The sequence below is a fragment of the Terrapene carolina genome, unplaced genomic scaffold (assembly GCF_002925995.2).
Source record: "Terrapene carolina triunguis isolate 2854851 unplaced genomic scaffold, T_m_triunguis-2.0 Scaffold68, whole genome shotgun sequence".
Classification (NCBI taxonomy): domain Eukaryota; kingdom Metazoa; phylum Chordata; order Testudines; family Emydidae; genus Terrapene; species Terrapene triunguis.
In genome coordinates this window covers 67036333-67060412 of record NW_020664419.1, presented here as the reverse complement: position 1 = coordinate 67060412, position 24080 = coordinate 67036333, and positions in this window count along the sequence as shown.

The window sequence follows — 24080 nt, the reverse complement described above, 5'->3', positions numbered from 1 at the left end:
CAATACTTCTGTTAGTCTTAAAGGTGCCACAGGACCCTCTGTTGCTTAGTATTATTTTGTATTTCTAGTCTAATACAAATAGATTACCATTTTTAAAGGCTCCCTATTTCTCTGAACCAATCTGTCAAGCATGCAGCACTCACTAAGACCATCCTTCATATTCACCTCGTATTTAAGGAGGCAGTTTTAATGTTGGCTAGTATTAGGGTTCTAAATTGAGTATGGGCTATGGACTACGGTGCTTGTGACACAGCCCCCCTGTGCTCCTAGGATATGGCTACACAGCAAAGAAAAACCTGCAGCTGGACCATGCCAGCTGACTCAGGCTGCGGGGCTGTTTCATTGCTGTGTAGACTTCTGTTCTCGGGCTGGAGCCCAAGCTCTGGGATCCTCCCACCCTGCCGTTTTGCAATTTCCCTCACTTTATGAAATGAGAAATGAAACATGGAAGAGGGATCTTTACGGTGACCTCAACTATAAAAATCTAGGATGTCATGACAAATTTTTCATTTGGACTGAAATCATCTACATGGATAAACATTGTATAACCTGTCAAATGTCTTGCTCTTTACATTTTGCATATTTAAAAAATGCAATTAAAAACAGAGATTGTCAGTTAAAGTGCAGGACTTGGTCTAAATGTGCCAGCTTGGTAGTGCTCTCAGGCTCTGCTAATCAAGGGAGTGAAAGGCAGACTCTGGGATCAAACTGAGCTTCTTATACAGCAGTCCAGAGAATCATAGCTAAGCTAGAGCTTTGAAAAAATTGTTCAGAAAAGGTTTGATGAGATTTACATTTCCTCTGCACAAAGGAGTGAAATTTAGCATCAAGCATGATGGACTAGATATGTAAATCTCTTTAATAACAAAGATTGGTAGGTGTCTCATTCAGAATGCACAGTGCAGCAAAATTATCTCACAATGACTGCTTGGTGTGTCACTGACTGCTAGGCACCATGATGATTGAGCGAAACACACCATCTTCTAGTTATAGCTAAAGGTTAGATGACAAATCAATTAATTCAATGGCTGTGTGAAGAATATACATTTTTATTATAAATATTATGATCTAACAAGTTCATCGTCCTCTCCTGACTTTATTTCTGGTTTTAACTTGGTTCAAAAGGAAGTAATACTGAACCAGACATCCTGTATTTTCCCCCTACCATTATTCTCTGATGTAAATGACGTATAAATGCCCTTTGAAACTCTCTATTACTGAGGGATTCTCAAACTTCATTGCACTGTGACCCCCTTCTGACAACAAAAATTACTACATGACCCCAGGAGGGGGGACTGAAGCCTGAGCCTGCCCGAGCCCACCGCCCTGGTGGAGGGGCCAAAGCCCAAGCTCCACTGCCCTAGGCAGGGGGCGCAAAGCCGAAGCCCGAGGGCTTCAGCCCCAGGCAGAGGGCATGTAACCTGAGCCCTGCCGCCCAGAGCTGAAGCCAAATCCTGAGCCCCGCTACCCAGGGCTGAAGCCCTCAGGCTTGGGCCTCAGGTGGTGGGGCTCGGGCTTTGGCCCCGGCCCCCGGCAAGTCTAAGCCAGCCCTGGAAACCCCATTAAAACAAGGTTGCGACCCACTTTGGGGTCTCGACCCACAGTTTGAGAATCGCTGCTCTACATGTTAAATCCAAAGGCACTTAAGCAGTTAATTTTTAGCTACTGTTATTGACTGTAGATCTTGTTCAGATTGACCTTTTCCTCTAAAGAGTCTTCAGTACATCACTTTTTTTATTTTTTGCAGTGTTTGGCAACAAATGTCAATAGTCCTCCCTCAGTGCCTGATGCCACAAGGCCTGTTAAAGACTCCCTGTCGGTGTGAGAGCAGTTGTCTCATGTATTCTAAAATCAGGATTGCAACATTTTAATCTTATTTTGGCCAGCACAAGCTCTACTGCTGAGAACTCCATTTGGTTGCTTAGGTTGGAAGATACTTTAAGCAGAGAGAGAAACTGCAGGCCGTTGATCCCTGCTAATTGTAATTTTCTAGTGAATCTGCACCTTACAGGTTGCCTGCTGCCTAGGAATTATGGGCCAGATTTTCAAATATGCTCAGCACTCCAGGACTCACTCAAGGCGATGAAAGGAGCCAAGGGGTGCTGAACTTTCCCCCCTCCACCTGCATCTGCTCCTATGACTAGATCTTTGCAAGGAAAATGCCTCATTTAAAATTTGTGAAGCAAACATGCAAAATGCAAAACTACAAGAAAATATGGTTTAATTAGATACAAAAACAGTTTGTGAAACAGTTGGATGCTTTAAACATGATATTCACCTTGTATAGAGCATCTATGCAAAGCCCCCTGCCCCCCTTAAGCTCCAGGTAATAGGGTTTTGTATAGTCCCACTGTACTCTGCCTTCACCTAAGGACCCAACCAATTCCCACAGAAGTTTCAATTTCAGTGAGAACTGATTAGGCCCTAAAACCCAGATCAGCATACAAGTGCACTCCTGCAATCACACAGGTCCTGTTAACTCTTTGTGTGTTCTGCACAGGTGCAGGGATTCACCAATACAGTTCAAAGGTTCCTTCCCATCACTCATTAATAGCAACACAGGAATTGAATGGCTATACAGGATCAGATCAATGGTCCATCTAGCACAGTATCCTGTCTTCTGACAGGGGCCAATGCCACGTGCTTCAGAAGGAATGAACAGAACTGGCAATCACCAAGTGATACATCCACCGTCGTCCATTCCCAGCTTCTAGCAGTCAGAGGCTAGGGACAGCGAGAGCATGGGATTGTATCCCTGACCATCTTTGCTAATAGCCACCGATGCACCTATCCTCCATGAACTCATCTAGTTCTTTTTTGAACTCTGTCACAGTTTTTGGATTCACAATATTCCCTGTCAATGAGTTCCACAGGTTGACTGCACACTGGGCGAAGAAGTACTTTCTTTGGTTTGTTTTAAACCTGCTGACTATTAATTTCATTGGGTAATCTTGGTTCTTATGTTATATGAAGGAGTAAATAACACTACCTTATTCACTTTCTCCACACCAGTCATGATTTGATAGACCTCTATCATATCCCCCCTTAGTCATCTTTTTTCCAAGCTGAAAAGTCCCAGTCTTTTGAAAATCTCCTCATATGGAAGCTGTTCCATACCCTTAATCATGTTTGTTGTCCTTCTCCATACCTTTTCCAATTCTAATATATCTTTTTTTGAGATGAGATGACCAGAATTGCACACAGTATTCAAGGTGTGGATGTACCATGGATTTATATAGTGGCATTATGATATTTTCTATCTTTTTATCCCTTTCCTAATGGTTACTAACATTCTTGTAGCTTTTTTTTTACTGCCACTCCACATTGATTGGATGTTTTCAGAGAACTATGTACAATGACTCCAAGATATCTTTCTTGAGTGGTAACAGCTAATTTAGATGCATCATTTGTATGTATAGTTGAGATTATTTTTTCCAATGTTCATTTCTTTGCATTTATCAATATTGAATGTCATCTGCCATTTTGTAGCCCAGTTACCCAGTTTTGTGGAATCCCTTTGTAACTATTTGCTGTCTTCTTTGGACTTAACTAACTTGAGTAATTCTGTATCGTCTGCAAATTTTACCATTTCACTGTTTACCTCTTTTTCCAGGTCATTTATGAATATGTCCTGAGGGACACCACTATTTATCTCTCTCCATTCTGAAAACTAACCATTTATTCCTACCCTTTTTTTTCCTGTCTTTTAACCAGTTACGGATCCATGAGAGGATTTTCACTCTTATCCCAGACTACTTACTTTGATTAAGAGTCTCTGGTGAGGGACCTTGTCAAAGGGTTTCTGAAAGTCCAAGTACACTATATCCACTGGATCACCCTTGTCCACATGTTTGTTGACCCCTTCAAATAATTCTAATAGATTGTTGAGGCATGATTTCCCTTTACAAAAGCCACATTGACTCCTCCGCAACAAATTGTGTTATCTATATGTCTGATAATTCTGTTCATTACTATAGTTTCAACCAATTTACCTGGTGCTGAAGTTAGGCTTACCGGCCTGTAATTGCCAGGATCACCTCTGGAGCCTTTTTTAAAAATTGGTATCACATTAGCTATCCTCCAGTCATCTTTTACAGAAGCTGATTTAAATGATAGGTTACATACAACAGTTAGTAGTTCTGCAATTTCATATTTGAGGTCCTTCAGAACTCTTGTAATAAATGTATGCTATATGATTAATACAAATATTCTGGCATCAGGGCAATTATCAGCAGAAGGACCTATTTTCTTAAGAAGGAATATGCTGCACAATCATATGTCTGATTTTTATACATATACTTATTACTTTCCTCAGTTGTGCTGAATTCGTTATTTTCTCTGTTTGTTCTTTGTTACCCTTGAAAAATTCTTTTAAAGTGTTTGCCGAATAATTCATCATTATATTTTTTAGTGTAGTCATTCACCTTTACACTGCCACTGTGAAGTCACCTGACAGGTGTCTATGGTCCTTGCCACAACTTTCTTATCTTGAAAAGTAACTTTATATTTCTATCCTTTGATCTTGCAAGACACACAAACACACACACACACACCACTTTTCCTGACTCTCCTTTTTTTTCTTTATTTCTATTTTCTCATGACATTTTTCATACTGGATTTTAAAATTTCATAAGGGGATTTATTCATCCTCAACTGATGACCGAGTCTCCTCAAACATGTCCATTCTCCAGCCACACGTTTCTCCTTTTTTGCCTGGTGTTCTTGAGAGTAAGGAAGCAGGCATGCAAGTGGCATGAGACTTTTTTCCATTCAGTGCAGAGGACCATGCCTAATACATAGCCATACTTGAGTCTACATATAGCCTCTTCTCACACATGCACTATTCCATGAAACAATGTTTCATTCCTTGCTGTGCACCAAGGCAGGAGTTGGAAGATCAAGGTGTAAACAAATGAGTACAACATGTATTCCTCTTGGGTACACAGAAAGCAGTAGCCTTTTCTGTGAAGTGCTAGCAAAGGATGACATGGTGGTGCTATCATCTTCGTTGCTCAAGAGCTACAAGCTTCTGACCAATCATGAGTTGCTAACAACTTTTTGACACTGCCAACCTGGTTTGGACAGGAACTGATGGCACAGAGGTGAGAGATTATATTCCATTACACTGCTCTACAACCAAAATGCTTCTGAAATAAATGTAGTCAAACTTTACTAATTCTGGGTCACTGAGAACGAAAATGATGCTTAAAATTGTTGATTGGCTCTAGTTTTCAAGATATGCTATTGGGTCAGTATATACGACCCTTGACTTGGGAATGGCGGAGGATAAGTGAGTTATAAAGGGAAGGGATCTCAATTTAAACCAGAAATGACTAAAATACATCTTTGACTGGATCTATGAATAAATCTATGACTGGGTTTGGACAGTACTTGCTTTTTAGGCAAAACAATGAATGATGCAATCTGAAGCTGGTATTGCGTCATACATGATATGAATTGCATCATGTTATTCCTAAAAGTCATGGATGATGCAATCATAACGAAGCTTACATCACTCTGCTGAACAAATTGCCCTATATCAGCTCTAGAAATCATACAGGGTCGTGCTCTCTTATTTGTCAGTGTTTGATTTTGCAAAGGGACACATTTCTGTTTAGCCAAAGTGAGCAGAGATGCCTCGTACTTGTGTGAACAGTGCAGATAACTTCTGCTATGTTTGTGGTGAAGTAACTTTTGCATCACAAAAGCGCAGTATAACCACTATGGTTAAGAAAGCCTATCACCTTTATTTTGGCTGCAAAATTGGAGATCAGGACAAGAGGTGGGCCCCACACATATGCTGCAACACTTGTGCAACAAATCTTCGCCAGTGGTTGACCAGGAAAAGGAAATCTATGCCTTTTGCAGTGCCAATGATTTGGAGAGAGCCAACAGATCATACCAGCAATTGTTACTTCTGCATGGTGCCTCCAGTTGGGAAAGGTGTGTCAAAGAAGAAAAAGTGGACTGTGCATTATCCAAACATTCCATCAGCTATACGCCCAGTACCCCACGGAGAAGGACTGCCGGTTCCTGATGCACCAGAATCATTCTCACTTGAGTCAGACAAGGAAGAGGAAGAGGATGAAACTTCAGGTCCTGAACCATCAATGTCACAGGACCCACATTTTCTCCCATCCTCCTCCTCTGAACCACACCTCATAACACAAGGCGAACTGAATGACCTTGTCAGGGATTTGGAACTACCCAAGAGTAAGGCAGAGCTGTTGGGCTCCAGACTACAGCAGTGGAATCTCCTGGCAGGTGATGTTAGGGTTTCCATGTTCCATGACCGTCAAAAGGATCTTGTCCCATTCTTCTTCATGGAAGGTGATCTTGTAGCCTGCAACAACATCGATGGTGTGATGGCAGCCCTCAACATCATTCACAATCCAGATGAATGGAGACTGTTCATTGATTCATCGAAGACGAGTCTTAAAGCTGTTTTACTGCATAATGGCAATGTTTTGTCATCAATTCCAGTTGGTCGTGCAGTCCATATGAAGGAAACCTATGACAACATGAAACAACTTTTGAGGTGCATAAACTATGAACAACATCAGTGGCAGCTTTGTGGTGATTTGAAGGTTGTTGCTCTCTTGCTTGGTCTGCAGACTGGATACACAAAGTACTGCTGTTTTCTCTGCGAATGGGATAATCGTGCAAGAGATTCCCACTATATCAAGAAGGATTGGCCATTCCGACAGTCATTGGAGCCTGGGAGGAAAAGTGTTCAGCATCCACCACTTGTTGAATCAAGGAAGATTTTGTTACCACCCTTACACATCAAGCTGGGTCTGATGAAGAACTTTGTCAAGGCCATTGACAAAACACAAGCAGCTTTCAAGTACCTCCATGGAAAATTTCCAAGGTTAAGTGAAGCTAAGATAAAGGAAGGTGTCTTTGTTGGTCCTCAGATTCGTGAACTTCTTCGAGATGATGCATTTGACCATGCACTGCGTGGCAAGGAAAAGACGGCATGGAAAGCCTTCCAGTTAGTGGCAATAAATTTTCTCGGAAACAACAAGGCAGACAACTACAGGTTGTTGGTGGAAAACCTCCTCAAGGCATACAAAAGCCTTGGTTGCAACATGTCACTAAAGATACATTTTTTGCACTCCCATCTAGATTTTTTTCCAACCGAACTGCGGAGCAGTGAGCGACGAGCACGGCAAGCGATTTCACCAGGACATTGCAACAATGGAGAAACGCTATCAGGGCAAATGGAGCCCATCAGTGCTTGCCGACTGTTGCTGGACAGTGACAAGAGATGCTCCATTTAATGAATACAAGAGACAAGCCAAGAAGTGCCGAGTAGACACTGAATAGGACTAAACTATGTACATAATAGTTTTTTGCCTTTTGTTTCATAATAAATTTTATTTATATAACCCTTTTGCTGATTTTTAAAGTGTTACATAAATAGGACAGGTGAAATAGTATCATGTAAAGCAACCATAAACACATGAAAAGACCTAGGTTTACAATTTATGATTAAAACTCTACTATCTACACAATATACATAGACATAAAATGTAAAAACTTAAATATCTTAGAAACAGTAGCCAATCAGTTGTTTTAATTGTCATATTTGAATTCAGCACATCAAAATACATAATAAATAGCACATTTTATCTCTGAAGCAGACGACTTCTCAAAAATTGTAGACCAGTGTTATTAGCCCACTCCACTGCCCAGTTTCCTAAGGCAAATATTTTTAGAACTGAAGATAAGAGAGTTGCATGTATTTCAGCTTAGAACTATGCAAATATTGCATGTATAATTATATCTTGTTTCTTGCTGTCTGTGGTTTTCAGCTGTTATTTTGTTTCTTTTGCTGAGATTTGTTTATAGGGATAAAGAATTAATATGTTTGACTATGATAATTTACTTGTCAATTTAGTTATATTGATTTTTAGAATGTGTAAGGTTACTTTTGTTTTTGTCCTCTTAATTGCCTGTAATCAATCAGAAAAGTATCTCCATATGTTTGGGGGTTTGTTTTGAATATATTTCTAATAAAACCCCTAATTTTTCAGCAGTAGAATTAAATATTTTAGGAAAATGCAGGGATAGGGCTGGATTCAAGCTTGAGCAGATGCATCATCCAGAAGCTATCTGCTATGGGTTCCTTAATCTTTAAAATTCAACTAATTGCAGATAATATTTTGACAAGGGAAAAAAACAGAGTAGAGTATGAATACTCACAAGAAGTAATGATAAGTTTCAAGCTTTCAGTAGAGACCTCACATGCTATCCTTTCTGGATAAATACCATGACACTGGTTTATTGGGTGTAGTGAGTTTGTCAGGTCTGAGACAGGAGTTGCTTGTAATGAACAGTGAATGCTTTGCCAGTTGGCACAAAAGGGCCTACATCATAGGGACACACTCCAGTACTATGGTGCTGGAATAAGAAGACAGATAGGCCTGGTTGGTCATAAATGAGGATGACATCCAAGAGAGCCAGTTTAAGTCCTAGAGTCCTAAAAAAATGGGATTTTTCCTCCCTTTCTGGATTTGCCGGTGATGTAATGTTTTAAAAACTGCTCTGTTTATCCAGTTATATAGGAAGGCTATTTCCTTACCCTCCTGTGAATTTTTGAAGTCATACTTTTATTGTTTTTTTTTATGACTCTTGAGAGTAGTATTAGACCCAATATTGCAGAAAAGCACAGACAACTGTAAAGTCGCCCTCTGGCCTAGATGCTGACCAGTCCAAAGCAGAAGGCTGATGTTCATCATTACTCAAATCTCTGGCCACCTGCTCTCTGTGGCTTTATGATATTTATATTCTGTACATGGTCTAAATCACAAGGCCAGCTTTGTATGTCAGATAATCCCACTCCCTGAAATGGCCTCATTCATATTATGAAATGCTTTTATAGTAAAAATAAATAAAACCAAACAGAAAAGCCTTTCCCTTTCTAAGTGTTAACCTTCTAAAAAATTGTTCACCCTTTGTTATGCTGTTCTTTATGCTTTAAAATAAGCCACCAATGAATACAGTTTAGTGGCAGCTGCATCCTGAAATCACACACTCCATTGGTGGGAAATACTTAGATTCCCAATTTAAGATCAATTGACGCTTGACTCAAATGGCCCCAGTTATTGCCATAATAGCATTTTTATTGACTTAGGTATGAAAGAAATAATTATTCTTTTCATAACGTTTCTAACTCTCAGTGAGGCAAAACTAAAAGTGCCTGTTAGTACCAGGGATGTTTTGCTTTTGTGCTGGTGAAAAATGAAGCAGTGTCTTTAGAATGCTTCACAGCTAGTGATTAGGGCCTCACCCAGGGAGATTTTGAACACCTGCAACTCTGCTAAGCCCCTCCCAGGATCAAGCCCCGAGACTGCTAAAAAGCCATGCAGTTTTGAACAGCTAGTCACAATAGTTTCTATATTCAAATATTTACCAAACCATTGGTATTACAAACACATCCTCTTTTCCCCAATTCTTTTGTATTTCCTGAGTTCTTTTACCATTCCTGAGACTTTAATAGCCTAATGCACTAGTAATAACAGGGGCAACATCAGCTCTATAATCTGTTGAAGGTAATAATAAATAAATAAAATATGCCCTCACTTCCTAGAGACTACCTGCAATGTTAGGATGTAAAAGATAGCTGTTCCCATTAATTTCTTGACAAATAATATTTCATCTAGCTAGCCTGTAAAATAATTGCTTTAGTGTTTACTTTAACCACATTGCATCCAATCTGTATTTTCCCCCAGAAAAAAAATGTGACTTTACATGATGTTAGTTCAAGACTCTGGGATCCAGTCCTATAAAATGCTGAGCATTCTCAATGCCCACTCAACTTCAGAAGGAGTTGGAAGTGCTCAGCATCCTGCAGAACTCGATTCTTACTTTTTACCTCCTAACACTTCTCAACATAACTCACTTGGAAAGTGCGTGTGCAGTTCACTTAATGTCAACATTTCTGTTCAAATTGCACAGCAGTTTTGTTATTTTAATCCTGATAGTTATAACTGAAAAGTGTTTCTAGACCTACTTTCTTGGGATTTGAATGCTAAATGCCACACATACACTGCTAAATAGCATTTTTTCCCTTAGTAATTATTAACAAAAATCCTCTTTATAGACCAAACTTGCAGCTTTCTCACAAATAGTCCATTAAAACCAGTAGAAGAGACAGCAGTAAGTAGCAATAGGATTGTGCATATAAGCAATAAGGGCTACAGTATCTGGCCCAATAGGTGCATGGAATGCAGAATGTTATTTGTACTTGCTTCCTTGAGAAATAATGTAATGGCCACCAAGGAAATTGGGGGGGAAATCACAGGATTATACAGTTAGCAGTAGCGGATAAATTTTTAAATTTAAATAAATAAATTAAATTAATTTTTTTTTAATTTAAATTAATGGAGATATCCTATCTCCTAGAACTGGAAGGGACCTTGAAAGGTCATTGAGTCCAGCCCCCTGCCTTCACTAGCAGGACCAAGTACTGATTTTGCCCCAGATCCCTAAATGGCCCCCCCTCAAGGACTGAACTCACAACCTGGGGTTTAGCAGGCCAATGCGCAAACCACTGAGCTATCCCTCCCCCCAACCACTGAACTATCCCTCCCAGATAAAGTGTTACAAAGGTAAACAGTCAGACTTAATACAGTGAGGCAAATGACATTAATTTTGTCACAAATAAATAAATTAATTACAAAAATGAGTTGTTTTATTAGAAGCCTTCATTTTTAATCTAGACTAATCTAGATTTTAATTAGAACATCCTTCACCCTCGATGCTGCATTTCTAAGGGTATGTCTACATAGCAACTAGACGCCCGCAGCTGGCCTGTGCTAGCTGACTTGGGCTCATGGGGCTTAGGCTGCAGGGCTGTTTCATTGCTGTGTAGAAATTCAGGCTCATGCTGGAGCCTGGGCTCTAGGACCCTGCAGGATGGGAGGGTCCCAGACCCCGAGCTCCAGCCTGAGCTCCAGCCCGAGCCTTGAAGTCTACACCAGTGGTTCTCAAAGTCGGTCCGCCGCTTGTTCAGGGAAAGCTCCTGGCGGGCCGGGCCGGTTTGTTTACCTGCCACGTCCGCAGGTTTGGACGATCGCGGCACCCACTGGCTGGCGTTCGCTGCTCCAGGCCAATGGGGGCTGCGGGAAGCTGCGTGGGCCGAGAGATGTGCTGGCCGCCCTTCCCGAAGCCCCCATTGGCCTGGAGCGGCGAACCACAGCCAGTGGGAGCCGCGATCGGCCGAACCTGTGGACGTGGCAGGTAAACAAACTGGCCTGGCCCGCCAGGGGCTTTCCCTGAACAAGCGGCGGACCAACTTTGAGAACCACTGGTCTACACAGCAATGAAACAGCCCCATAGCCCAAGCCCCACAAGCCCGAGTTGGCTGGTACAGGCCAGCTGCGGGTTTTATTTTGCTCCATAGACATACCCTGAGAAGCTAAGGAGCCTCTATTCTGAGCACTGCCACTTAACTCTTTTTTCTCCCACCTGAGAGACCAGTGCCATTAACTTAGCCAGACTTTTGTCTGTTCCAAATCCCAAAAAGATAGTAGACTCTTTCAAAGGTAAATATCTTACATATCCAAGTTTAGATCCTTAAAAAGTGAAACAAAGTACTACATAAGACAGGAAAATATATCTGATGAATAGTGTCAGTTCAAAGCTAGGTATTTTATGATGGCAATCTTATGTGAAATGAGCAGTGTTAGAATGTAATGCAGTTTAGCCATCTGTGCTAGAGGAGAAGCAATCACCATTTGAAACGAACCATAATATACTTATTTAGTATTTATCTTGTTTAAGCTGCAGAAACATTTCTGCTTTTGTCACAATGCAGTTCCATTAGAATTTCATTCCTCCAGCACAAAGCTAGTGCTATTCTGTAGTTAAAAAGTTGATTTTAACCCTTTTGTGCTGAAGTAGAACTAAGTAGCCTAACTAGCATAGTAACTAACATAACTGGGAAGTCAGTAATTCTGAGCATACGCAGATTGCCTCTGGGGCAGTTTGGAATGGACACTGTACATCCTCCACATACATTGGCTGGTATGCAGCTGGGGAATGTGAAAGCATCCTGCAAATGTATTGTGGCAACTATGTTTTGCCCACCAAATACGATGTGTGGTACCCAAACGGCTAATATTAGGAGAGAAATGTTAACTGCTGATGGAAACTGCGAATGGAAACGATGGAAAAGGCTAACTGCTGATGGAACGTTGTAAAGGGATTACATAGGGAGAACTCCCCATTTGGTTTTAGGACATCTCCTGTTCATTACATATGTATATATCATATGAATGATATAAAGACATCCTTCAGCCTGATAGACAAAGATATACAAATATATTGTAAATAAAGGCCTGAGCTTTACTCCATTTAATTCAGGTGAGCAGGAAGAGCATTTAGCTCTCCAATGGGACTGAAGTGTATAACATGAAAATTAAGAAGATGAAGGTAGGTTAAACTAAAAAGGTTGGGTACATTTGGCGAGACGGCTGTTTCCTATTCAAAAGATTTTTCTTGTGCTTGGGAATTCACTTGATAATTGGAGAATGCAGCAAAGCAGCATGGCAAGAAGCTAAGGGAAGCAAATGACAGTAACTGAATCGGCAAAACTTAAATGCAAATAGGTCTGTGGGAGTCTCCTGTGTATTTGAAGGAAACTTAGAAAGAGTTTTCAAGTGTGGCGGAAAGTTTAAGCAACTGATTCGACATCAATAGAAGCTGCATGAAAATATCACAGGAATCACTTGGAAAATGTAAGAATGAGGGCCTGCTTGTGCATTTAGAGCTGTGTCTTCTGCTGGAAAAGGTACCACTCAGCCATTACTCCCCCTGACGATTCTGGGGAAGCCCACACTGCACTGGCAGCTTCACCCGACATGGGATAACAAATGACATATACTCCTCATTGTGACCAGCCAGGAAAGGAGTACCCACAGAGGCTGCTAGCAGGAAGCAGAGGCTGCACTTCCCATAGAGAGGTATACAGGAAGGAGACTTCTTGCGCCCTGTCCCCCTTGCACACTCAACCAGAGTGGAGTACAGTTTAATATATAATGTGTTAACCTATTGGAGAGGGAAGTCTCTGCATATTCAAGGTCCATTTCAATAGTTAACAAATAGGGGTATTTTCATCTACAACAGCAGCAGAGATAAAGTTGGAGGCTCAGTGTTTGATTAAGTTGTTAATGTGATCGGACTGCTGTGTCAGTGAGCCCAGCTCATCATCAACCCCAACAATGGCAGGTGAGAATCAAACATCTTCAGAAGAGCCCCGTGAACAAGTCTGAATCCCAGCAATGTTTAGATCTATTTAGGAAAAGCCTTCAACAGAGAAAAACTGTTGACAGCGCTGCAGTCATTAGAGCAGAAAGAAAATTGAGAATTTGTTCTCTACCCTGGAATAGAATGTGGGTCAACTTGAAGGCAAATTTGATGGCTTTGAATATGAGCGCAGAGCAGATTTACCTGAATGGTGTCATCTGAGGGCCCTGAGCAGATGGATGACAGCAGGTGCTGGAGAGTGTTGTTAATTTAATGCCAAGAGAAAATGTTCTTTTAAAATTTAAAAATAAGTTATCAGAAAAATCACTTGTAAAGCTGGTCATTGCAGGCTTCCTAGAAGGCCTAGACAATGAGAATATTATGTTTTTTCCAGGACTGTCAATTAGTCGCAGTTAACTCATGCGATTAACTCAATACAAATTAACTCCATTACAAAAATTAGTCATGATTAATTGCAGTTTTAATTGATAATAGAATACCAATTTAAATTTATTATAAATATTTTTGGATGTTTTTCTACATTTTCAAATACATTGATTTCAATTACAATACAAAATACAAAGTGTACAGTGCTCAATTTATTATTATTTTTTTTTATTACAAATATTTGCACTGTAAAAAGATAAACAAAAGAAACAGTGTTTTTCAATTCACCTCATACAAGTACTGTAGTGCAATCTCTTTATCATGAAAGTGCAACTTACAAATGTAGATTTTTTTGCTGTTACATAACTGCACTCTAAAACAAAATGATGTAAAACTTTAGAGCCTACAAGTCCACTCAGGCCTACTTCTTGTTCAGACAATCGCTAAGACAAACATTTTTACAGTTTGCATTTACGGGAGATAATGCTGCCTGGTTCTTATTTACAATGTCACCTGAAAGTGAGAACAGGCGATGCTGATGATGCTCGTTTAAAAAAAAGTGTTAATTAAATTTGTGGATGAACTCCTTGGGGGAGAATTGTATGTCTCCTGCTCCATGGTTTTACCCACATTCTGCCATATATTTCATATTATGGCAGTCTTGGATGCTGACCTAGCATATGTTGTTCGATTTAAGAACACTTTCATTGCAGATTTGACAAAACGCAAAGATACCAATATGTGATTTCTAAAAATAGCTACAGCACTCAACCCAAGATTTAAGAATCTGAAGTGCCTTCCAACATCGGAGAGGGATGAGATGTGGAACATGTTGTCAGACGTCTTAAAAGTGCAGCACTCTGATTCAGAAACTACAGAACCCGAACCACCAAAAAAAAAAAAAAAATCAACCATCTGTTGGTGGCATCTGACTCAGATGATGAAAATGAACATGCGTCGGCCGCACTGCTTTGGATCGTTATTGAGCAGAACCCGTCAGCAGAATGGAAGCATGTCCTCTGGAATGGTGGTCAAAGCATGTAGGGGCATATGTTTAGCATATCTGGCACATAAATACCTTTCAACGTCGGTTACAACAGTTCCATGCAGTTCTCACTTTCATGTGACATTGTAAATAAGAAGCGGGCAGCATTGTCTCCCGTAAATATAAGTTGCACTTTCACAATAAAGAGATTGCAGTACAGTATTTGTATGAGGTGAATTGAAAAATATTATTTCTTTTGTTGATCTTTTTACAGTGTAAATATTAGTAATCAAAAATAATAATATAAAGTGAGCACTAGAAAACATCCAAAAATATTTAAATAACTGGTATTCTATTATTGTTTAACAGTGCGATTAAAACTCTGATTAATCGTGATTTTTTTAATCTCATGACTGGAGTACTGTCATGGATGGATATAAACTGTTCAGTAAGGACAGGCAGGGCAGAAAAGGTGGGGGAGTTCCATTTTATGTAAGAGAGCAATATGACTGCTCAGAGCTCCGGTATGAAACTGCAGAAAAACCTGAGAGTCTCTGGATTAAGTTTAGAAGTGTGAGCAACAAGGGTGATGTCGTGGTGGGAGTCTGCTATAGACCACCAGACCAGGGGGTTGAGGTGGATGAGGCTTTCTTCCGGCAACTAACAGAAGTTACTAGATCGCAGGCCATGGTTCTCATGGGAGACTTTAATCACCCTGATATCTGCTGGGAGAGCAATACAGCGGTGCACAGACAATCCAGGAAGTTTTTGGAAAGTGTAGGGGACAATTTCCTGGTGCAAGTGCTGGAGGAACCAACTAGGGGCAGAGCTCTTCTAGACCTGCTCTTCACAAACCGGGAAGAATTAGTAGGGGAAGCAAAAGTGGATGGGAACCTGGGAGGCAGTGACCATGAGATGATCGAGTTCAGGATCCTGACACAAGGAAGAAAGGAGAGCAGCAGAATACGGACCCTGGACTTCAGAAAAACAGACTTTGACTCCCTTAGGGAACTGATGGGCAGGATCCCCTGGGAGAATAACATGAGGGGGAAAGGAGTCCAGGAGAGCTGGCTGTATTTTAAAGAATCCTTATTGAGGTTGCAGGAACAAACCATCCCGATGTGTAGAAAGAATAGTAAATATGGCAGGTGACCAGCTTGGCTTAACAGTGAAATCCTTGCTGATCTTACACACAAAAAAGAAGCTTACAAGAAGTGGAAGACTGGACAAATGACCACGGAGGAGTATAAAAATATTGCTCAGACTTGCAGGAGTGAAATCAGGAAGGCCAAATCACACTTGGAGTTGCAGCTAGCAAGAGATGTTAAGAGTAACAAGAAAGGATTCTTCAGGTATGTTAGCAACAAGAAGAAAGTCAAGGAAAGTGTGCACCCATTACTGAATGAGGGAGGCAACCTAGTGACAGAGGATGTGGAAAAAGCTAATGTACTCAATGCTTTTTTTGCCTCTGTCTTCATGAACAAGGTCAGCTCCCAGACTACTGCACTGGGCAGCACAGCATGGGGAGGAGGTGACCAGCCCTCTGTGGAGAAAGAAGTGGTTCAGGACTATTTAGAAAAGCTGGATGAGCACAAATCCATGGGACCAGATACGCTGCATCCGAGGGTGCTCAAGGAGTTGGCCGATGTGATTACAGAGTTGGCCATTATCTTTGAAAACTCATGGCGATCGGGGGAGGTCCCGGATGACTGGAAAAAGGCTAATGTAGTCCCCATCTTTAAAAAAGGGAAGGAGGAGGATCCGGGGAACGACAGGCCAGTCAGCCTCACCTCAGTCCCTGGAAAAATCATGGAGCAGGTCCTCAAGGAATCAATTCTGAAGCACTTAGAGGAGAGGAAAGTGATCAGGAACAGTCAGCATGGATTCACCAAGGGCAAGTCATCCCTGACTAACCTAATTGCCTTCTATGACGAGATAACTGGGTCTGTGGATGAGGGGAAAGCAGTGGATGTGTTATTCCTTGACTTTAGCAAAACTTTTGATATGGTCTCCCACAGTATTCTTGCCGGCAAGTTAAAGAAGTATGGGCTGGATGAATGGACTATAAGGTGGATAGAAAGCTGGCTAGATTGTTGGGCTCAACGGGTAGTGATCAATGGCTCCATGTCTAGTTGGCAGCCGGTATCAAGCGGAGTGCTCCAAGGGTCGGTCCTGGGGCCGGTTTTGCTCAATATCTTCATTAATGATCTGGAGGATGGCATGGACTGCACTCTCAGCAAGTTTGCAGATGACGCTAAACTGGGAGAAGTGGTAGCTACGCTGGAGGGTAGGGATAGGATACAGAGGGACCTAGACAAATTAGAGGATTGGGCCAAAAGAAACCTGATAAGGTTCAACAAGGACAAGTGCAGAGTCCTGCACTTAGGACGGAAGAATCCCATGCACTGCTACAGACTAGGGACCGAATGGCTAGGCAGCAGTGCTGCAGAAAAGGACCTAGGGGTTACAGTGGACGAGAAACTGGATATGAGTCGACAGTGTGCCCTTGTTGCCAAGAAGGCTAATGGCATTTTGGGCTTTATAAGTAGGGACATTGCCAGCAGATCGAGGGGCATGATCATTCCCCTCTATTCGACATTGGTGAGGCCACATCTGGAGTACTGTGTCCAGTTTTGGGCCCCACACTACAAGAAGGATGTGGAAAAATTGGAAAGAGTCCAGCGGAGGGCAACAAAAATGATTAGGGGGCTGGAGCACATGACTTATGAGGAGAAGCTGAAGGAACTGGGATTGTTTAGTCTGCAGAAGAGAAGAATGAGGGGGGATTTGATAGCTGCTTTCAACTACCTGAAAGGGGGTTCCAAAGAGGATGGATCTAGACTGTTCTCAGTGGTACCAGATGACAGAACAAGGAGTAATGGTCTCAAGTTGCTGTGGGGGAGGTTTAGGTTGGATATTAGGAAAAACTTTTTCACTAGGAGGGTGGTGAAGCACTGGAATGGGTTACCTAGGGAGGTGGTGGAATCTCCTTCCTTAGAGGTTTTTAAGGTCAGGCTTGACAAAGCCCTGGCTGGGATGATTTAGTTGGGAATTGGTCCTGCTTTGAGCAGGGGGTTGGACTAGATGACCTCCTGAGGTCCCTTCCAACCCTGATATTCTATGATTATTTTTTTAATTGTTTGACAGCCCTAGTCTTTTCATATAATTTTAATTAGATAATGAACTAACTCAGACATTAATCTTGAAAACACTTACGCATGTCGGTGCCCTTTGCTCACATGAGTGGCTCCAAGGAGGTCAGAGGGAATACCATGTTAATAAAGTTAGTATGTAACTAGGTGTTTGCAGGATCAGAGTCTAAAAGACTTTCAGGCCCATAGAAAGTAAGACTCCAAACTCTGCCTCCAGACAAATGAGTTCCCCAAATGATTGTACCCATGAGTATCCTTACAGATCTGGAACTCATACACACACTTTTTCTGGAATCCTCTTAAGAACTGTCTTGCCATTAGGACACATGAGGAAATAGAATACCATGGCAAATAAGGAACCTAATCTGCGATGTAGTGACCAGATGTCATTCAATTGCTCGCACTCGCACACAGGTTAGCACTGAAATGATGTAGGCCTGTAGTACAGCAGTGACCGTTAAACTGTTTCTCAGAGCAAGATAACTCAAATACATTCCCTCTTGGTTTCCCTGTGAAGACGAAGTATTACTCAGAACAAACCTCATTAGTAGATCTGACATTCTGATCTCCTGCAGGGCTTTAAATATTGTCATCTTTGTGAGCATATGGCTGGAAAACACAGAACAGGCTCAGTACCATCAGAAGCCAGCTTCTGAAAACTAAAATAATCTTTTTTCTTAATTTATAGAAATTAGGGCTAGGACAAATACACTGCTAAATTTGAGTTCAATCACATCATTGCTTTGTTGCTGTTTTTTAAAACTCAAACTAGGAAACTAGGTTATTTGTGTGAATTCATTATGTATTTGATGATTTCAGATAATACTGACAGCCTACTTCTACATCTGGGTCTGTAATCAAATCAGGCTCGCAAACTGCTTGCCTTTGCTCACATCCCAATCAAAAACTACAAAAGCATTCAAGATTACAATAGCAATTTGATCATATTCTCATTTTTACTGATCAGGAAAAAAAGAATTCATAGCATACACTAAAATAAGAATCAACTACAGTAACTTCTTGAAATTGGGTTTCTACCCATTTGGGCAGGCACCCTGCAAGTTAGTAATGGCCACATAACCTGCTTTCCCTCCCCCCCGCCCCATCCGTATATAGATGCAGTAAATACAAGGCCAATAGTGAGCAATGTCTTTTGCTCCATTTGCAGCTCACAAATTATGATACAGCAATTTAATGAATGGTAGCATAAGAGTGGCCATACTGGGCAGACCAATGGTCCATCTAGCCCAGTATTTGGTCTTCTGACAGTGGCCAAAGCCAGATGCTTCAGAGGGAATGAACAGACCAGGGAAATTTATTGAGTGATCATCCTGGTGTCAAGTCCCAACTTCTAGCAGTCAGAGGTTTAGGGTCACCCGTAGCATGCAGCTGAAACCCTGACCAGATGTCCCGTTTTTATAGGGACAGTCCCAGTTTTGGGGACTTTTTCTTATGTAGGTGTCTATTACTCCCCACCAGTGTCCCGTTTTTTCACAGTTGCTATCTGGTCACCCTAATCTTGGCAAATAGTTTATTTGAAGAAGTACTTACTTTCGTCTGTTTTAAACTTGCTGTTAATTTCATTGGGTAACCTTGGTTCTTATGTTATATGAAGGAGTAAATAACACTACCTTATTCACTTTCTCCACACCATCCACGATTTTATAGACCTCTATCAAATTCCCTCTATAGTCGTCTCTTTTCCAAACCAGTCTTTTTAATCGCTCCTCATGTGGAAGCTGTTCCATACCCCTAATCATTTTTGTTGCCCTTCTCTGTACCTTTTCCAATTCTAATATATCTTTGTTGAGATGGGATGTCCATAGCTGCTTGCAGTATTCAAGGTGTGGGTGTACCGTGAATTTATGTAGTGGCATTAAGATATCTACTGTCTTATTATCTATCCCTTATTAATGATTCCTAACATTCTGTTAGCTTTTTTTGACTGCCACAGCACACTGATCAGATGTTTTCAGAGAACTATCCACAATCACTCCAAAATCTCTTTCTTGAGTGGTAACAGCTAATTTAGATGCATCATTTGTATGTATAGTTGAAATTTTTTCCAATGTGCATTATTTTGCCCTTATCAACATTGAATTTCATCTGCCATTTTGTTGCCCAATCACCCAGTTTTGTAAGATTCCTTTGTCACTATTCGCCATCTTCTTTGGATTTAACTATCTTGAGTAATTTTGTATCATTTGCAAACTTTGCCACCTCCTTATTAACTTCCTTTTCCAGATCATTTATAAATATGTGGAAGCCCTGGCTGGGATGATTTAGTTGGGAATTGGTCCTGCTTTGAGCAGGGGGTTGGACTAGATGACCTCCTGAGGTCCCTTCCAACCCTGATATTCTATGATTCTAACAGCACTGGTCCCAATACAGATCCTTGGGGAGTCCACTATTTATCTCTTTCCATTCTGAAAACTGACCATTTATTCCTACCCTTTGTTTCCTATCTGTTAACCAGTTACTGGTCCATGAGAGGACCTTCCCTCTTATCCCATGACTGCTTACTTTAAGAACCTTTGGTGAGAGACCTTGTCAAAGGCTTTCTGAAAGTCCAAGTACACAATATCCACTGGATTACCCTCACCCACATGCTTGTTGACACCCTCAAAGAATTCTAATAGATTGATGAAGCATGATTTCCTTTTACAAAAGTCATATTGATTCTTCCCCGAAGTAGCATATTCATCTATGTATCTCATAATTTTGTTCTTTATTATAGTTTAAACCAATTTGCCTAGTAGTGAAGTTAGGCTTACCAGCTTGTAGTCTCCAGGATCGACTCTGGATCTTTTAAAAAAAATTAGCATTACATTAAGTATCCTCCAGTCATCTGGTACAGAGGCTGATTTAAGTGACAGGTTACATACCAGTTAGCAGTTCTGCAATATCATATCTGAGTTACTTCAGAACTCTTGAGTGAATACCATCTGGTCCTGGTACCTTAATTTATGAATTTGTTCCAAAACCTCCCCTACTAACACCTCAGTCTGGCACAGTGCATGAGATCTGTCACATAAAAAGAATGTCTCAGGTGTGGGAATTTCCCTCACATCGTCTTCAGTGAAGACCAATGCAAAGAATTCAATGTCAATGGCTTCCTTGAGTGCTCCTTTAGCACCTCGATTGTCCAGAGGCCTCGCTGATTGTTTGGCAGGCTTCTGATGTACTTAAAAAAAATTGCGGTTAGTTTTTATGTCTTTTGCTAGTTGCTCTTCAAATTCTTTTTTGGCCTGCCTCATTATACTTTTACACTTGACTTGCCAGAGTTTATGCTCCTTTCTATTTTCCTCACTAGGATTTGACTTCTAATTTATAAAGGATGCCTTTTTGCATCTAAACAACCTTGTTTACTGTGTTGTTTAGTCATGGTGGCATTTTTTTGCTCTTCTTATTGTTTTTATTTCATTTGGTTTAGTTTGAGCCTCTATTATGGTGTTTTAAATAGTTTCTATGCAGCTTGCAGGTATTTCACTCTTGTGACCATTCCTTTTAATTCAGTGTTTCTCAAACTGGGGCCGCCGCTTGTGTAGGGAAAGCCCCTGGTGGGCCGGGCCAGTTTGTGTACCTGCCCCGTCCACAGGTCCGGCCGATCGTGGCTCCCACTGGCCACGGTTCGCCGCTCCAGGCCAATGGGAGCTGCTGGAAGCAGCGGCCAGTACGTCCCTCGGCCCGCGCCGCTTCCAGCAGCTCCCATTGGGAACCGCGGCCAGTGGGAACCGCGATCGGCCGGACCTGCGGACGGGGCAGGTAAACAAACTGGCCTGGCCTGGCCCACCAGGGGCTTTCCCTACACAACAGTTTGAGAAACACTGTTTTAATTTCTGTTTAACTAGCTTCCTCATTTTTGTATAGTTCCCCTTTTTTTAAGTTAAATTCTACCATGGTGGGTTTCTTTGGTATTTTCCCCCTATAAGGATGTTAAATGTAATTACATTATGGTTGCTATTACTGAGGGGTTCAGTTATATTCACCTATTGGACCAGATCCTGTGTTCCACTTGGGACTAAATCAAGAATTGCTTCTCCCCTTGTGAGTTCCAGCACTAACTTATCCAAGAAGCAATCATTTATGGTTTCTAGAAATTTTATCTCTGCATCCCGTCCTTATACATATACAGTCAATATGGGCATAGCTGAGATCCCTCCATTATTATTGGGTTTTCTGTTTTTGTAGCCTCTCTAATCTCCCTGAGCATTTCACAATCATCATCAACCATCCTAGTCAGGTGGTTGGTAGTATATTTCTACCGCTATCCTCTTATTATTCAAGCATGAAATTTCTATCCATAAAGAGTCTATGGTACAGTTTGAGTCATTCAAGATTTTTACTGTATTTGTCTCTGTGCTTTCTTTCACATATAGTGCCACACAACCTACCATATATACTCGATCATAAGCTGGTTCGTTTATAAGCCGACCCCCACAAGATGGATAAGTAAAAATGGAAAATGTTTATAACCCATTCATAAGCCGACCCTATAATTCACGGGTCAGCAAACTTTGGCTCCCGGGCCATCAGGATAAGCCGTTGGTGGGCCGAGATGGTTTGTTTACCTCGAGCGTCTGCAGGCACCAGTTGCTTACCCTGATGGGCCGGGACAGCAACTGGTGGGGAAATTTTTTGGGGGGAGAAGCTGGGAGTCAGGGGAGTAACCCCTGTGACCACCTCCCACATGACCCCACCCCTAGCCCGGGACCCCCACGCTCTCCCCATCCCATCCCTTCCCACCTTATCTGGGGAGGGCCAGGGGAGGATGTCTCTGGCCTGGCTGGAGCTGCTCTGGCAGGCTGTGCAGCGCAGCTGCAGCCTGCTCCGGCGGGCCAGACCGGGCGGCGCGGCTGCAGCATGTTCCAGGGGGCTGGGCTTGGCTGCACAGCTGCAGCGTGCTCCGGCGAGCTGGGAGGTGCAGCCACAGCCTGCTCTGGGAGGCGGGGCCGAGCAGCATGGCTGCAGCCTGCCAGCCCTGGAGCTGCAGCTGCTTTGGAGGCGGGGGGGAGAGCAGCGTGGCCAGAAGCGGAGAGACTCTGGCCCTGCCTCTTCCCTTCTGGCTCTGCTGGCTGTGCTGCCTCTCCTTGCCCCCTCTGTTGGGGGGAAGGGCTGCGTCCCACTTCTCCCTCTCTATACCCATTGTGACGTTGTGCAGTCTATGTGGTTTTATAAAAACATGATAAGTGAATATAATGTATCTGGAATATGCTTCATGCAAAAGGTCTCTTGTAAGGTATCATTACAAAGCTTATAATCTACTGAGTGTGATCATCCTATTTGTATAAATGTACCACGCTTGAACCTAAAACTAAAAATATAAAATATAACTCTGAGGGCCTATTGTAATTATGCAAAGTGTGGGCCATTAATGGTGGTTTGGAATCTTGATGACTCCCATTAATCAGGACCATTGTCTGCAGATGGCTGTGTTTTACCTGTGAGTCTTCCTGTATATGTGTGTGCTGGCAAGTGGGTAATGAAGTCTTGCAGTGACATGTGATCATGTCACCTGAACTGGAATCCATCTTTAACCTGGTGCTTTTCCAGTGGGGGGGGGGGGGCAAGGGGACCCAGAGGGACAAAGGGTTCCCGCCTTATGCAAAAGATATATAAAGGGGTCGAACAGAGGAGAGCCATCATGAAGAATCCCCTAGCTACCACCTAAGCTGGAACAAGAGCTGTTACCAGGGGAAAGAATTGTGCCCAGGCCTGGAAGGTGTTCAGTTTGAGAAAAAAAAAGTACTGAAGCATCTCTGAGGGTGAGATTATCTGTATTCCGTTTGATTAGACATAGATTTGCGCATTTTATTTTATTTTGTTTGGTGACTTACTTTGTTCTGTCTGTTACTACTTGGAACCACTTAAATCCTACTTTCTGTATTTAATAAAATCATTTTTTACTTATTAATTAACTCAGAGTATGTATTAATACCTGAGGGAGCAAACAACTGTGCAGCTCTCTCTGTCAGTGTTATAGAGGGCGAACAATTTATGAGTTTACCCTACATAAGCTTTATGCAGGATAAAACGGATTTATTTGGGTTTAGACCCCATTGGGAGTTGGACATCTGAGTGCTAAATACAAGCACACTCCTGTGAACTGTTTTCAGGTAAACCTGCAGCTTTGGGGCAAGAAATTCAGGCCCTGGGTCTGTATTGGAGCAGACGGGAGTGTCTGGCTCAGCAAGACAGGGTGCTGGAGCCCTAGCTGGCAGGGGAAACAGGAATAGTAGTAGTCTTGGCACATCAGTTGGCAGCTCCCGGGGGGGTTTCTGTGATCCAACCTGTCACACCCG